The following is a 17529-nucleotide window of genomic DNA, read 5'->3' as shown; positions in this document are numbered from 1 at the left end:
TTAAGAATTAGAAGAGTCTCACAAGTGCATGTAGACCAATGTCCTCATTTTATAGATAAAGAAACCAAGACCTAGACAGGAGAAGCAACTTGCCTGGGGTCATACAGGTCACAAAAACTGGGGCTTGAACAAAAAGCTCTTTGGTAATAATGCCTGGCCCAAGACACTGCCTGGGAACAAATAGCCATGGTCCAGTAGAGATCCTGAAGAAGGTTAATAATAAACAAGCCCCCATTTCATGCAACTCAGAATTTAGCTATCTCCCATCTTCCTGGGAGTACTTACTTACTAACTTACCAAGTCCCATTTCTATGGTGCTATAAGATTGGCAAAGCTCTTTCTTCTAAACAACCCTGTGAAAGGGTTGGAGTCAGCATATTAACCCCATTTTATTGGTGAGGAACCTGAGACTCAAGGGATGCTGCCATCTGTTTAGATGTATCCAACTCCTGACTCAGTTTGGGGTTTTCTTGGAATAGTTTGCCATTTCCTTCTCCAGTTCATTTTATGGATGAGGAAATTGAGACAAATAGGATGAAGTGACTTGCCCAGGGACACACAGTTAGTAAATATCTGAAGCTGGATTTGAACTCATGAAGATGAATCTTCCTGTTGTAAACCCAGTGCTCTTATCCACTCGGCCACCTAGCTGCCCTATGATATCATGAAGTTTGCTCCAAGAGCATTTAACAAATGCTGAGCTGGTGAGGCCAACAATAATCCTTTCCTGTCCTTATCCTTTTGTAGATGTAATCAAAACCAAATGATTGACGCTTTTACATTTAATTCAGCAAGCATATGAGTCCTTTGACATGGCCAGAACTGCGTTTACTGCTAGGATAGTGGGGCAAAATTTTACTAATAAGGAGGGGGAGAGAAAGAGAAAAGAGAAACAGAGAAGAAAGAGGGAGGGAAAAGAGAGAGAGAGAGAGAGAGAGAGAGAGAGAGAGAGAGAAGAGAAAGAGGAGAAAGGAGAGAGAGAGAGAAGAGAAAGAAAAAGAGGAGAGAGAGAAAGAGAGGAGGTGAACAAATTAAAAAAAATAAACCAGCATCCTGTCTTCTTCCAAGAATCCATGAAATCCATGACATTACCAATCAAAAACTTATTATCAAGGCAAAGAAATGTGGTATCTTGGAAAAAGACTGGATCCTGAAGGTTCAAACCCCAGATCCAAAGCTTACTAACTGAAAGTTCTCTGATCCTCAGCAAAACTGAGGTGATCATTGCTACCCAAGTCACCTCACAAACTAATTGTGAAAAAAAGTCTTTACAAAGTGTTATGGGAGCAGCTCAGTGGTATAATGGATAGAGCACTAGACCTGGAATCAGGAGGACCTGAGTTTAAATATGGTCTCAGATACTTACTAGCTGTATGAACCTTGGGAAGACAACTAACCTTGATTGCCTCCAAAACCAAAAGCAAAGAATTATAGACTTCAGAGCTATTATTATCATCCTTATCATTATCACTGGCCAAGGGATACATGATACATGCCTTGCCTAAGATCACAGATTTGGAACCAGAAGGGACATCACTCACTATATGGTCCTTATTTTATATAGAAGAAAGCTGAGGACCAAAAAGTCAAGGGGAATTGACCATGATCACACAGGGAGTAAATGACAGGGCTAGGATTCGAACTCAGGTCCTGTGGCTCAAACTGGATTCTCTAAGATAAATATTCTTAATCTGGATCTCACCCCAAGCCTTAGCAGTCTGATGAAGATTATGAACTCCCTCTCAGAATAATGTTTTTAAGTACATAAAATAAAATATACCAAATTTCAAAGAAACCAGTATAATATACTGGGATGCAGTTTTCAAAATATAAAAAATAAACTTCATATTTCCCAGGTTAAGAATCCCTGATCCAGAGACGGCTAGGTGGCGCAGTGGATAGAGCACCAGCCTTGGAGTCAGGAGTACCTGGGTTCAAATCCGACCTCAGACAGTTAATAATTACCTAGCTGTTGTGGCCTTGGGCAAGCCACTTAACCCCATTGCCTTGCAAAAAAAAAATCTAAAAAAAAAAGAATCCCTGATCCAGATAGGACTTGGAAATATATGTGATAACAAACTGCAAAGTAAAAAAGTACCCAAGGTCAGTAAGGAGAGAAAGAAGAGAGTGTTTGGGGAAAGGGGCAGATCAGAGAAAACACTAAGCTAGATGACCTGGAACAAACAACTTGAATATCTTGGGAAGCAGCTAGATTTGAAGGTCAGAAGATATCCCAGTTCTGCCAAGGACTATCTGCTTGACCTTGAACAAGACCTTTGATTTCCCTGGGCCTCAGTTTCTACAATTTTACAATAAAAAAATTGGAGTCAATGGCCTCTAGAATACTAGCTCTAAATCTATGGTCTTATCAGCACCATTATTTACAAGTATTTAAAAAGTAATAAATGTCCCTGTGATCCCCTTTACTAAACAAAGAGAAAGACTGAAGAAGAATCTTAACCATCCATTAAAACTGGTAATTAAATGTCCTATTCTTTAGAGAACTTTTAATTAACATGGAGGGAGTGGAGAAGCTGGTGCCTTCAAAGGGAAAGGGGCAGGTGTGCCACTCCAGTCAGAATCCCAGGACTGCTGGGGGGTTGAGACAGCCTCCCACTTCTGCCCTGAGGTTGGTGAGAGACATGAGGACAGGCCTGGGGAAAAGTGTCTGGAGGAACACCTGGGACTGCAAGCACAGCACAGTGTGCAGGGAGGCTCCTGGGAAGGTCATGAGGAATGGGGCTCGCCCTTGAGCAACTGTGGTTTGAAAACTTTGGATCTCAATCCAGGGACTTGTGTGTGCTATAGAGGATTCAGTGGTCTTTGGTGCAAAGTAACCTTGGGTCCCATTTCAGCTTTGGGTCCCAGAAAAAAAAAAAAACATTCCTGAGGGCTCCACCACAGTGCAACAGGCAAAGAATCTGGGAGCCAAGTCCCTAAGTGTGAATCCTGGCTTTCTCTGACATTAGGGGAACTCTGGCCTTCAGTCTCTTCATCTACTAGCTGTAATGTATGAGTTTTTAAGTCTATATAACTATAAAAGTAGACTGAATTCAACAAACGTGAATCCCACTCTTGTCAGGGACTACAGCTTTGGCTAGATCAGAAAGGTTGCCATAGTGGCCAATGCTAACAACCTTTTAGGGCAGACAAGTGAATCCAAACTGCTGAATGTATATTCCCAATCTTCCTTCTTGGGTACAACATCCAGTCTGGGAATGAAGGAACTATGACTGTCTCTTTGTCCGTCTATAACAATCTTTTTTTCCCTGCCTTTGTCTCTCCATCTCTCTGTTGTCTATCTCAAACTGTCTCTCTTTTTGTGTCTCTCTGTCTCTCTTTGTCTCTGATTCTGTCTCTCTCCACTTTCTTTTGTCTATCTTAGACTCTTTTTTTGTCTCTGTCTTTCTTTGTTTGTCTATCTGTCTCAATCTCTTTTCCCTGTCTCTCCCCAATCTTTGTTTCCAACTCTCTCTGTCTCTATCTCTTTGTCTCTCTCCACTCTCTTTCTCTCTTTCTCCAAGTTTTCTGTCTCTAGTCTCTTTCTGTCTGTCTTTCTCCAGTCTTTCTGTCTCTCTCTCTCTCCAGTATCTTTCTGTCTCCATCTCTGTCTCTCTCTCTCCTCTGTCTTTTTCTGTCTCCATCTCACTCTATCTCTGTCTCTCTTTGCCTGTCTCTGTCTCTGTTTCTCCATTCTGCCTCTGTCTCTGTGTCTCTCTCTTTTTCTATCTCTGTCCATCTATCTCTGTCTCTGTCACTCTTTTTCTTCAGTCTCTGTCAATCACCCCTCCACCCTTAGTTGAGTGCCAGCCCTGCTAATAAGTGCCTATAACACATAGCAAATACTTAGGAAAGGGATTTTTTTCATTCATTTATTCATGAGCAAGAAACCAGGATGAAGAGGTGAATGTGAAAGTCACATTCCTGAGTTAGGAAACAAATGATCCCAGAGGTCCATGAAGTGGGTGGTAGGGTAGCGCCCCTCCATTTTGCCCAATCCTTGCTCCATGTTTCACAGGCATAACAAAGACGAGAAGCTCACTTCCTCAGAGCAAAGTCAAGCCTCAGTCCTGTATTCCCTCCCCAAACCAGCCCCCACTCCTGGGCCAAGGGGCCTCCTTGTGCCAAAGTGGGCACAGCCGCCATCCCACATAGGCCTCTGTAAGTCAGAGACCTTCCTGGTCAGGAACAAAGTCTGGCTTCACTGAGCAGACACATAGACTCCCAGAACCAGGAGGCCCCTGAGGGGTGTCCAGGCCAAACCCTACCCAGGCAGTAATCAACTTTCAGTCTTTCAATTCAAAGTGCAGTCCTGCTTCTGCATTGAAGGATGAGGGTCCAAATCCCAGCTCTGCTAACTCCTTAAGTGACCTGGAACAAGCCTTTTCTCCTCTGACCCTGCTAAGTCTGAGGGTCAGTTTCCTCATCTGAAAAAGCAGGAGCTAGCTTCCTCTGGTTCCTTCTATACTCCCAATCTTCTGACTTTCCCCCAATCCATCCTGGCCTGGAAGAGCTCCTAGAAAGGTCTGTCCAATTTAACAACAGGAATCTAACTTTCAAGCTTTTTCTTTCTACTTCCCAGGATTAAATTTCAGAAGAAAAAAGAGATCCCCTGGTGGGGAGATAGGAGGCAAAGCAGGAATGATTCCATCTCCAGCATTGGAGAGACCCCCAGATCTCCAGATCACCCTGATATTTGAGTGACTTGAAATAAAGCATGTGAACCTTACAGTACTACAAAAATGCTCACTATTAGCATGATTAAGTAGCTGGTCACTAAATTATGGTTTTTGTGGTTTATGGTTTATGGTTTTCATTTCAGTTCATTCTTCTTTTAAATGGTACAAAGCAGTCATGCTGAGTGGGATAGATAGGTCTCTTCCCTATTTCTGAGCTTCATTTTTCCCATCAGTGGAACAAAGGGATTGGAGATGTTCACTAAAGACCCAACTAACTTGTGTGGGGGAATCCTTGACTTCTAGAATTACAAAACTTTACTGCTGGAAGGAATTATTAGGGACCTGGAGAGGATCTTAAAGGTCATCTAATCTAACCCCTCCATTTTACATGGGGCGGGGGGGGGGGGGGGGGGGGAGCAAAGCAGATAAGAGATTAAATGACCTGTCCGAGGTTGCAGAGTATGAGGAAGGCTTTGAATGCAGATCCTCTGACACGTGGGTGATGTCCTTTCTGCTATAATGAACTGCCTCATCAGACTCCTAGTCCAACCTACACCAGAGCAAGGAGGCATGCTACAAATGAGAAGGGGAAAAAAGAGACAATGCTGATGACGGATAGGAATTTTGCAGTAGCAATCACAGAGAGCAATCCTCTAGTTTTCTGGGGAATGGGGCTTTGTAAACTCTTATGGAATAATCAAGTTTACACTTTAGAAATAAACTGTTGGAATGGGTCACAGGAAGAAGGTTCTTTGGATAGTTATTTTACAAAACTTGAAGAGAGTGGCCATCAAGAAAAAGCTATGCCTGTGGGACTAAAGTGGAGTGAGATGGTAGGATTTATAGCTAGCAGTGACTTCTAAAGTCAACAGTCCAAATCCTTTCAATTTACTGATGAGCAAAGGCTGGAGAGTTGAAATAAGTAAGTACCATGGGAGGGGGGGTTCTGACCACTGAGTCATTCAGTAAGTCAGCCAATAATCATTTATTAAATGCCTACTGTGGGCTAAACCCCAAGGATACAAAAAAAAAAAACAGCAAAACATAGTCCCTGCCCTCAAAGAGTTTCCAATCTAATGGGAGAAACAACAGACAAATAATCATGTACAAATAATCTAGAGAAAGCATACATGGAATCGGGGATCTTCTGAAAATGTGTTATTTTGTTTGGCTGACCTTAATTCTTTGGCTCAGACACCTGAGGAGGAAGGAAAAATAGATCCTGCAGCGGCTTCCCAGATATCTGCTCCTGGCCCAACCTATTATTGCCCCATAGACCACATGCTGGCTGGCCCCTCACTCACTCTCCACACCTAGAACTGCTCACTCTGAACAGAGAATTCTGGGGCCGCTGCCCATTCAAACCACCCACTTTATTACAATTAAAACCCTCGGTATTGCTAACAACAGCTTGGAGGGAGCTCCCGAGGGTGTGTTTAATATTAAATTAGGAGGCAGCTTGGGGTAGCAGAAAGGCCAGATTTGGAGTCCAGAGAGCGCAACAGTAGTTCACAAGACAAGGCTGGGATTCTTTCTGTGTGACCTTGGCCAAGATGTCTTTTCCTTTCCAAGCCTCAGTTTCCTCCTTGGTGAAATGGAGAAAACAAAAAGTGCTTTGTAAAGCATTCTAGACTTGGGAATAGTTAGCTAGGATTATGAGACCCAGTAAGACAACAGCATCATCTTCAACAGAGAAAGCTTGTGGGTGGCCCTTGGAACTTTCCAGGGTGTTAAGCTTAAAAACAGAACCCAGGCTGGAAAGAGAGGAGTCAGAGCTTCCAAGCTGATCAGAATGGGAAAGGACCTGGGAGGAGTCCCTTCACTTCCAGCTGGGGAGACAGAGGAAGGGCAGTCTTTTTAAAATATATATTATTATTTTAATATAATTTTTCCAGAACTTGAGAAAACTGTCACAAGTGACAAGAAGCTATAAATTAAAAAAGACACTGTTGTAATGACAGTACTAAGAGAAAATCAGCTTTGAAAGATCTGAGAGAGACCTTTGATGAATGAAATGATAAACTATGATTGCAGAAGATGGAAATGATGCTTGCTACAGTGGGGGGCAGAGGTGGCCTCAGGGTGCAAAATGAGACATACATTTCTGGAACTGGCCATTCTGGGAAATTGGGTTTTTATAGACACACACACACACACACACACACACACACACACACACACATATATATATATGTACATTTGATAAGGATTTTCCTTTTTTAATTCTTCAATTAGCATAGGGAAGCAAAAATAAGTGCTCACTAATTAGAAAGAAACAGAAAAAAACCCTACTATTGGCTATACTTTAACATAAACCACAGTAAGAAGGAGGTGGGTTATAGCATTAAGGGATCAATTTGGTTGGGGAGTCTTCTATCAGAGATATCCATGGACCCTGCCCAGAAGTATATAATCCCAGTTCAATTTCTGGTCAAAGCTTAAATCCCAAACCAGGAAACTGTCTAAAGGAATTCTGCATTTATTAATCTATTTCAAAAAATTTCCCTGATCTGGAAGGAAGGGGGTGGCTTTAAAAAGTCCTAAATTTCTCTCATCTCCCTCCTCTTTTGTATCCCTCTTTCTATTTTTTCTGTCCTTGTTTGTAACTGTCTCTCCCTTCCATCTTTCTCTCTATCTGCCTACCCGGCCTGTCTTTGTCTCTGTCTCTCCCCACACACACTTACACACACAAATTCTGAAATGTATAAACTCTGGAAAATTGCAGAACTCAATACAAAAGCAGAAGGTAACAGGTCAGTAAGAGCAGGTAAAACTATTTCCCCTCTTCACATCCATTTCCTCATCTACAAAGTGAGGTGCTTGGAACTCCACAGTCTCTAAGGTCTCTTGCACCTGTGCTAGTCTGATACTGTAATTCTAAAGGCAACTCTAAGCACGTATAGCAGGTTTCACCTTTTATCAATGCTCCCAGGAGAAGCCAGCCAGCCAAAACGAAAGACAGGCAGACTTGGAAGGAGCCTTCTGACAAAGGATTAGGGGAAAATGGAGGAATAACAGCAGTGGCAACAACAACAACAATAATATTATTTCCCTAGCACTTTAAGGTTTTTCAAACAATATCTCATTCAATCCTTACAATAACCCTGAGAAGTAGGTGCTATAATTATGTCCATTTTGCAGATGAGGAAACTGAGGCAGAAGTTAAGTGACTTCTCCAGGATCACACAGCTACTAAGTATAGGAGGCAGGAGATGAACTTGGGACTTGCTGGCTCTAGGTTGAGGCTCCAGCTGTGCACCACCCAGTTGCCCACTATTCAGTATATACAGTGTCAATATAAGGGAATTTCAATGGAAGGTGTTGGTATAGGTGTAGAAGTTGGGGGTGTTGGGAGATAGTACTTTTTTTTTGCAAGGCAATGGGGTTAAGTGGCTTGCCCAAGGCCACACAGCTAGGTAATTATTAAGTGTCTGAGGTCAGATTTGAATTCAGGTACTCCTGACTCCAGGGCTGGTGCTCCATCCACTGTGCCACATAGCCACCCCCAAGATAGTACTTTAATTAAACTTTAATGAAACTTTTTGAGAGGAGTTAGAGGCTTTATTTTAAGCAGCATAGGGGAAGGGGGAGCACATTCTAAACTTGGGATACAAAAGGAGAGAGGTGGGAAATGACACGACATGGACAAGGATTGGCAAGCTTTTTCCACTGCACTATGAGAAAGTGCCTTATAAATAAGTCTTTAGGTGCTTTAGAAAGAAGAATTATTATTAATACCAGCACCAGGTGAAGACTGGGCTAGCTCTCTCCATCATCGTCTCGTCTCAGTCAGGGGAAAACAGAGGACACCCACTAACATTACCTTCAAAGGGAGTTGAGCAACCAGAAAGGCCATCAAGAGGATCACATTCCTTCAAATCTGGGAGGAGGGAATGCAAAAAGCACAGGCCATCTTCAACTTGCAAACAGGGTGTGTTCCCAAAGTCCATTTGTAAGAAGCTGGTTGTTGGGAACTTAGGATGCTGTTTGTTTCCCCATAAGCAGTGAATGTGCTACTTGGGAGGTGAGCCAACCCACATGATGTTGAGGTAGACCTGCCAGAGTCCTAAGGCATGTCCTAAGAAAAATAAGGAGGATCTGAACCATCCCCTATGAGGACATTCCTTGGGGAAGGGAAGACTTTCATAAAATACCAAGATCCCAGACTATCAGAGTAGGGAGAACCCAAAGATCACATCCCACCCTCCTTCACATTCTAGAGACCCCAAGAGATGACAGTAGCTGGTAAATGGAAGAGCCAGGATTCAAACTCAGGTCCATTGACCATGCTTTTTTTCTGTCACACCTCAAACTTTGTGCAGCCTGATCTGCTAGGGGTGTAGGGGGTGGGCCAGTGTTTTGCTTGGGTTATGGCTGAAATCACTTAGATCTCCCATCTCTAAGGATATACCTACCAACCAAGCAAGGGCAAGAGGGCCAGAGGTAAGCAGAGAAAGGGAGAGCCAGACTGGGATTCCCCACCAGCCTGTGGGCCAGAGCCCAAACCCGGCTCACTCACCAGAAGTCAAGTGAGAACATGAAGCATGTGACCCTGGCCCATGTGCCCCCTTCCTTGGGAAGTTTTCTCTCTCCTCTAACACTCGGGGAGGGAGGGGGACAGAGGGAGGAGCCTATCCTTCACAATTATTTTAAGAAGCATGATGCTATGTTTCCTGTAGGATTTCAGGAAGAGGAGGAGTGAATGTCACTGGGTCACCAAAGGTGAACTGGATGAGCTAGCAGGACATGTAGAAAGGGAATTCCCAGTAATTAAAAAACAGGTATGGGTTTTCAGGCTCAGTTTATAAAATACAATTTGTAATAATGAACTGGACCATATAATAGTAATAATAATAATAATAATAATGGCATTTCTCAAGCTTTAAAGTTTGCAAAACCTTTTAAAATATTACCTCATTTGATCATTACAGCAACTCTAGGAACTATTTTACAGATGATGAAACTGAGACAGACAGAAGTGACTTGGCCAGAGTCACACAGTTAACAAGTGTCTGAGGTCAGACTTTAATTCAAATCTTTCTAACTCCAGGTTTGACACTCTAACCACATGGCAACACTCACCCTGCCACCTAATTTAATTCCTTGGTGACCTACAGACAACTAGGTGAGAAAGCCTCTCTAATAGTAGTCTCTCTAATAGGAAAAGTACTATTTTGGCATGGGATACTTGGGAAGGTTGGCTCTGACACCTACCTTAGGCAAGTCACAACCCCTCACATTTGTACAAAGAGGGGGGTTATGCTACTGGACTTCTAAAGTCTTGTCCAAGCCAAAAAAAAACAAACCCATTTTCCATGTCTACCCAACTAGTCTGATAAACTGGCAAATTCCAACTCTGCCAGTTACTAGTGGTGCAACCCAAAGCAAATCACTTCCTCTTGTAATCCTACATACCACACACACAGTACACTGGGTTCAATTCAATTCATCTCAACAGATGTGTTTGTGCAAAGTAGGGCAGGGCTTAGTTCTCACAGAAATACAAAGACAAAATAAACGAGCCCCTGACCTTTATTAGCTCACAATCTCCTTTGGAGGAGCAGAGGGGTCTGCTTTGGCAAACCCTAAAGGTCAGAAAAATGGTAACCATTAGGAAAGCAGGGACCTCAGGCAGGATCCAAGAGTTATTTCCAATCATTTGAGGGCTGTAGAAGATGAATTCAATTTCTCCCATGCAGAAAGAAGGGACTTTGAAGAAAGAGACTATTCCATCTTTGTCCTTGTCTCTCCAGTGCCTTGCATACTGTGGACAATTAATAGGATTTAAGGATACCTTGAAAACCCAAGATGAGTCAATTAACATAGCTCATTTATTAAAAATTCATTAAGGCAAAGGAAACAAATAGTAAGATGAAAATTCTCATCTCAAGGTCAACTTAGGAGAAAACTGTTGGCAGTATGAAACTGTATTATTGTCCTTGGCCCTAGAAGGTAAGATAAGGGCAAGAGAGGAGAAACCACAGACATAAGTGAAAAACTTCTTAACAATTAGAAGCGGCCAAAAGAAGATGTTTTGGGAGGTAGTGAAGTCTGGAGAGGAGGTTGCTGATAAATGTTTAACAACTGACTCCCTAGGGAAAAGAATCCACAGGATACATGTCAAAATCATCATTAATTTTAAAATGTACTTATTACAACAGAATTGCTAAAATTTACAATATACTGTTAACATTTGGCCCATCATTTAATTCTAGGTAATCAATAAACTGAATTAAGCCTGAATTTTGGGGGCTTACCAATTTCTGAGGTCTAACTTCTCATGTTCAAAACATAACACTTGGCTCAAGCAGGTACAAACTGGCTCCAGTGTGCTCCTGAGCCGTACTTGCTAGACAGTATCAAGCAAAGATTGGAAAGGCACTTGTCAGGTATGTGGTAGAAGAGATTCTTAGTCATGGACTGGCTTGGCTAAATGAGTCTGATATCTCTTTTAACTTTGAGATTCTTTAATTCTGTAATTATTACTCTTGTATGCAAGGAAACCCCCTAAGACCACCAAAACTCAATAAAATCTTGTTAGTAAATCTTGGCTCAGTACAGATCAATGGGGAAGGACAAGAGTAATCAATGTCCAATGTCTATCCTTATTGTAAAGACTAACCTGAGCAAAGGGAGTCTCAAGTCTTTAACTCCCAAGGACAAGGTCCAGAAACTGGTTCAAAACTAATAATGCCCAAGTAAATCTAAGTAAATTTTTTCCCTGAAAAAAAGTTACCATAATTATGCTGTCAGGGAGGTGATGCCATGGCAAGCAAATGAGTTGGATCTGAGTGAGGGAGTGCTGTGCTAAGTCACCTGCCTCACTTTCTCCTCCAGAGCCATCGGGGTCCAGTGGTCAGATAGGAATCAGGACAATTGGAGATGGCCCTGGATGCAAGGCAATCAGAGTCACACAACTAGTAACAGTCAAATGTCTGAGGTTGGATTTGAATTCCCATCCTCCTGACTCCAAGGTCAGTTCTCTATCCACTGTACCACTCAGGGCCAACCCACAGCTAAGTGGTAACAATAATAATAACTGGCATTTATAAGACAAAAAACAGTAAAAGTGTTTGTTGAGAGACCTAAAGAAACCAAGTCATTCAAAGAGCACTTAAGCATGAAGCTGGGAGAGACAAAGGAGACAAGGGAGAGAGGAGGACAAGGACAAGGGAGAGACAAAAAGTGGAAAAGATCTGTCAGGATCTTTCTGTAGGAAACTCTTCTCAGAGACAGTGGGAGCTGCCAAATCTAGGCTCCAAAGCTCTGCATGAGGAACGAGAATCTTTTAATTGCAGATTTGAAGAGAGTAAGTGAGGCCCAGAGATCTTGTCCCAATTCACAGGGTTAGGAGCTTCAGAATTTTAACCCAGATTCTACCACTTTGAAATTCAGCATTCTTTCTATTGAATTACTCCAGCTCCCAAGACAGCCTTGCCTTTATTCAAGGCCCTCCTTCAAGTAGAGACACTAAAGAAAAGAGGAGAATATCAGGTGGTCTGAACAAAGTACACATAAAGGAGATGATAATTTTGATAGCACTTAGGGATCAACTCTCAAGATATTTGGAAGAGTACTAGATGCTAGAGGGGGATGGAATAAGATAATTACATTGTCCCCAAAAATGTATTAGAGGAAATATCAATAATTGCTGTCCCTTGTCCCTACTTCTCATTTCTACAAAAATCTTTATGAGAGTTTTCTTCATGGCCATCAAGGGAAACTTTGATGAAATCCAAGAAGAGAACTGGCAAGCTTTCATTAAAGGATATTCTGCAGCTGACATCTGTACAAGTTTTAAGGTTTGCAAAACGCTTGAGCAATAATGTGTAGGCACAATTTCATTTGATCAGTAAGTGAAAATGGTTCAAGTGTTTTAGAGATAGAAATATAAACAGCAACTTGGTCTGACACCATAACTGGAGGGTTATCAACTCCTCCCTGAAATGTCTTTCTGTGCTATGCAGTGTTCAGTAGAACAAATGATTCCCAGAGACAGGAAAGGATCTGTCCAAAGTCAAGTAACAAGGGAGCTGCAGAGTCACAATTAGAACCCTGGTCTCCAGATTCCCAGTTTAAGATTGGTTAGCCCTTGGCACTCAAATTGTCTATCCTTATTCTAAATCCCTGACCCCACACTGATGACCACCTAATATCACTGTGGTCCTGCTGATAGCTAATAGTGATAGGTGGACTGATCCCAGATCACCCAGAGAAGGCATGTTGGGGTACACTCCTGGGAGAATAGAAAAAAGGGAGAGTCTGAGGAAGATAACTTAAATCTTCCCTGGATGGGACAAAAACTACTTTCTCATACCCTCAGTAGAAATGCTAAGTATAAATAGATTTTGTCTGATATTCAAGGCTTTCTATCTTTCCAGCTTTATTTTGTATCACTTCCCTTCAAGGGTCTCTATGCATCAACAAGACTAGACCCCAACCCAACTTCACAAATATTCTATGTACTTTCTTCACCTTCACATTTTTTCTCAGAATTATCTCTGTCTCCAATGCCTTCCCTTCCCCTCTTAACCTATTTAGTTCCTATCCAGCCTCAGTTCAGATATCATCTCCTCCAGGAAATTCTCCCCAGCTATTACTCACTTCTGGAACTTCATTTGCTTCTAGTTGATACACTACTCAGATAGCTGCAAATATTAGCTCTCTAATTTCCAGCTAGAATTCAAACTCTCAGTAGGGCAAGAACTGAGTCCTTCATAATCTCCCCCAAAATTCGGCACCAAGAGGGAAGATCAAAAAATGTGGTTTTTAAATCAGTCCCTGGAGTCATGTCCCCACTCCAAAGGCACCTGCTATCTTGGCAGACTCAGCCTTGAGAGGGAGACCTCAAAGGCCATTGAGCACAAAAAGTGAAGACCTTGAAGTGAAGTGTTCTACCAAAGGTCACAAAAGCAGTAAGTAGCAGAGACCAGATTTGAACCCAAGTTTTCTACAGTGAATGAGAGAAAGCAAGACAGAGAGAGGAGGGAGGAGGGAGGGAGGGAGGGAGGGAGGGAGGGAGGGAGAAAGAAAGAGAGAGAGAGAGAGAGAGAGAGAGAGAGAGAGAGAGAGAGAGAGAGAGAGAGAGAGAGAGAGAGAGAATGATGGACAGATGGGGAGACAGAGAGAAACAGATAGAAAAATAGAAAAAAGAGGGAGGAGAGACAGTGGGATGGGAAAAAGAAAAGGAGGGAGAGAGAAAGAAAAGCAGGGGAGGGGTAGAGAAAGAAAGAGGAGGGGGAGAGAGAAAGAGGAAGGCAGAGAGAAAGAGAAAAGAATGGAGAGAAAAAGACAGTTAGAAAGAAGGAGGCAAACAGAAAAAGAGAGAAGGGAGTGAAAGAGATAGTGAGACAAAGAGAGAGCTTCTGTTTGAGTTCAAATGAAATTTTTAAAGTGGGGTCTCAGGTCACTTTTTTAGACAGTAAGGAAATGTAAATCCAAGAAAGAACAAGATGGAAAAGGAGAGCCAGAGGCAAATCAGGAACTTACCTTCATGAGTTCAAATCCAGCCTCAGGTACTTACTAGCTATGTGACCCCTGTTTGCCTCAGTCTACTCATCTGTAAAATGAGCTGGAGAAGAAAATGGCAAGTCTCTCCACTATCTCTGCCAAGAAAATCCCAAATGGGGCCACAGAGTCAGACATAACTTTTAAAGAAAGACTAATTGACATTTATAAGTATCATAAGTATCTATGTCTCCTTTCTTCAACCTTCTTCTGTGTATTTAAAAAAAAGGAGAATAGAGGGAGCCAGCAGAGCACAAGGCTTTGAAAAAAAGAAGAGAAAGTCATCCTGCCCCATCAAAGCTCCATGGGACCCCCAAGGCCATGGGCTCTAAACTCAAATGAAGAGGTGAAAAGGTTTATCACTGGATGAAGGTATTAGTCTGCAAAAGCATGCGGTCAGGCTGAGACTCCAAGGGTATTACAAAGACCCAGAAACAAATAAAGCTGTCGACCATCTGCTTCAATTTGCAGAAATCCAGACCTTGACATCCAGAAGGCATCCAGTGACAGGCTAAATCACTGCCTCTCAACCAAAGCTGCCCATGGGAGCAGACCAGAGCCAATTTCATGGTGAAAGGGATCCAAGTAGAACCAAAAGATGAATTACTAACCATGCTCCATGCCTTTCTGTCTCCAAAGGCAGAGTCAAGAGCCCTCAAACCTGCCTTACCAGAGTGGAGCAATTTAAGGCAGCAAGAAGGAGCGATACGGACACTCAGTTTGGATCCTGGGTCTATCTCCTCTTGGCTTCATGGTTTTTCACTCACCCCACATATCCAATCCTTTCAACACCTATGGAAGGTAGATTACAGGATTGTTTTGTTATTGTGAAATGATATCTGATTCTTCATAAACCTCATTTGGGGTTTTCTTGGAAAAGATACTTGCCATTTTCTTCTCCAGATCATTTTACAAATGAGGAAACAGGGTTAAGTGATTTACTCAAGCTAACATCTGAGCTCGGATTTGAATTCAGACTTTCCTGACTCTAGACTTTATCCAGTGTCACCTAGCTGTCCCTATAGCATCATGGAAAGGGTCTGTAAAGTCCATCTAGTCCAAACCTCATTTGACAGAGGAGGAAACAGAAGCCAAAGAAAGGGATTAGCTTTTTCTAGGTCAAAGAGGTACTAATTAAACGAAGCAAGATCCAAACCTTGGTATTCTGACCTCAAAACCAGGGTTCTCTTCCCTCTATATTATTGTTGTTTTGTCATTAAAAATCTGCCCAAAGACATCTGAGAATTGTAACAAGAAGGTCTGAAAGAGTATATCCTGAAAAGAAAGTTCTATTTAATCCCTTCCCTCACACCATACCCTCTCCAATTAGCACCTTCTTAAACTATAAAATATCCATGATAAAAATCTCTTTCCAACATGCTCCTTTCCCCTGTTCTTGGAGACTTTCCTAGGTATCCATTCAGGTTTGGGAGCTGAAAATATTGGCCCAAAGAAGATCACTGGATTAACTTCCTTTTTACCTTAGAGACAACTTAGAAAAGAGCAAAGTTGGCGACACATCCCAGTGACGTGAAATCATATCCTCTGGTGGCTTGCCTGAGCGTCAGACGCTTCCGCCCTTTGCCCTCCTGGGAGTAAACAATGTCAACAGACCTGCCTTTAGTCTCCAGTCCACAAAAAAGGGACAAACCACCAGTGAATGGGCTTTGAGTTTTGGAGAACAAGTATCTAAGGATAAAGAAAAGAAACAGTGAAATGAGCTGAGGTCCACTTGCAAATTCCCCAGCATCTGTCCCCAATGGTTTCCAAGAAATGTATTTGTTCTCATTTGAACTGATAGCAAATAGAGTTCTAAGCAAGTCTTTCCTCCAAGCTCCCCTTTCACCAAGTGGGCTGGGGGATCATTTGTTGCAAATCACCCTCATGGTTTCACAAGAGTTACTCCATCAAACATGGCAGCAAGACTGACAACAAGGATTAAGAAGCCAATTTGAAGGAAAAGCCATGGACGTGAAGGTCCGTCTTTGTCAACTTACTCAAGAAAACAGAATCCACATTCACAGTTATCCCACTTGACCTCATGATTCTTAGAGGAAGTTATTTGACTCAATGGATAGAGTGTCAGACTCGGAGTTAAGAAGACCTGAATTCAAGTCCTGCCTCCCAAACTTCTTTCCCGCATAATCCTGAGCAAGTTACTTAACCTTTAAGAAATCCTTCAGTTTCTTCATCTGTACAATAAGAGGAATGGGGGGGATGCCAAGGTTCAATCCAGATCAAATCTGTGATCACATGATGGTTATCTTATCTCAAAGCACTGTGCTTGCCATGCTCATGTAGTACAGTGGAAAGAATGCTTGGGTTTGCATCTCATGTCTTGTGTGATTGTCAGCAGCTTACTTAACTAGATCTTGGTTTCCTCATATGAAAAATGAGAGGGATGAACTCAATGTCCTCTAAGATCCCTTCTGGATCTAACATGATTCTATGATTGGAGGTGCCAAACACTGCTGTGCCAAAGTAGATTAAAATGTAGAGAAATATTTAATAAAATAAATAAAAACATAATAGGTAATGTTGACAGGCGTTTTTCTAAATCAACATGCACCTACCATAGCTTAATGGTCCTGTTTCTATGTGAGTTGGACACCACTGACTAGGACCACATTTTGGAGACTTCACCAAAGGTCAGCCTTCTACACATAGCATTATGTTCAAGTACTTAGAACCACTTCATTTTTAGGAAAAACAATGTGCTTCTTTCCATCTTTTGTTAAAGAGACAGAAGACTTCAAACTATCAGTAAGTTCCAATGGAACAACCTCTACCAACTAAATGGGCACAGTGAATAGAAAGTTGGACCTTGGGTCAGAAAGAAGTGACTTCAAATCTAGCTTCAGACACTTACTATATGACCCCAGACAAGTCATTTAATCTTTGTCTGCCTCAGTTTCCTCAGTGAGAGGAATAACAACATACAATGCCTGGCACAGAGTGGATTCTTAATAAATTCCTCTTTCATTTCCTTCCTTCCTATTCCAGCCATGCTGGGAAGAAACCGTTTCATCTCAGACCTGGAAGGGATCTAGTCCAGTCATTTCCTAGACAAGAAGAATTCCTACTATAAACATTTAATGAGCCTTTGCTTGATGACTTTCAGTAAGGAGTGCCTTCTCAAGACATTCCCTTTTTGGATGGCTCTAAATATTAGGAGGGCAGTGGCACCATAGCAGATAAGAGTTCCAGCCTCATCTCCCTGAGTTCAAATTTGGTCTTAGATACCTCCTAGCTAGGTGATTCTGGGCAAGTCACTTATCTCTGCCTCAATTATCTGTTAAATGAACTAGAGAAGGAAATGGCAAACCCCTCAAGTATCTTTCCC

The 17529-nt window shown here is 42.1% G+C and overlaps 1 protein-coding gene across 3 annotated transcripts in view; it reads right to left on the bottom strand.

The window, feature by feature from the left end:
- The window catches only part of INSR (insulin receptor), a 160478-nt gene that overhangs the window by 91660 nt on the left and 51289 nt on the right, over positions 1-17529 (bottom strand). The gene's annotated exons all lie outside the window — the stretch shown is intronic.

The sequence above is a fragment of the Macrotis lagotis genome, chromosome X, assembly GCF_037893015.1.
Source record: "Macrotis lagotis isolate mMagLag1 chromosome X, bilby.v1.9.chrom.fasta, whole genome shotgun sequence".
NCBI classification, from domain to species: Eukaryota; Metazoa; Chordata; class Mammalia; order Peramelemorphia; family Peramelidae; genus Macrotis; species Macrotis lagotis.
This window is presented reverse-complemented; position numbering and strand designations above follow the sequence as displayed.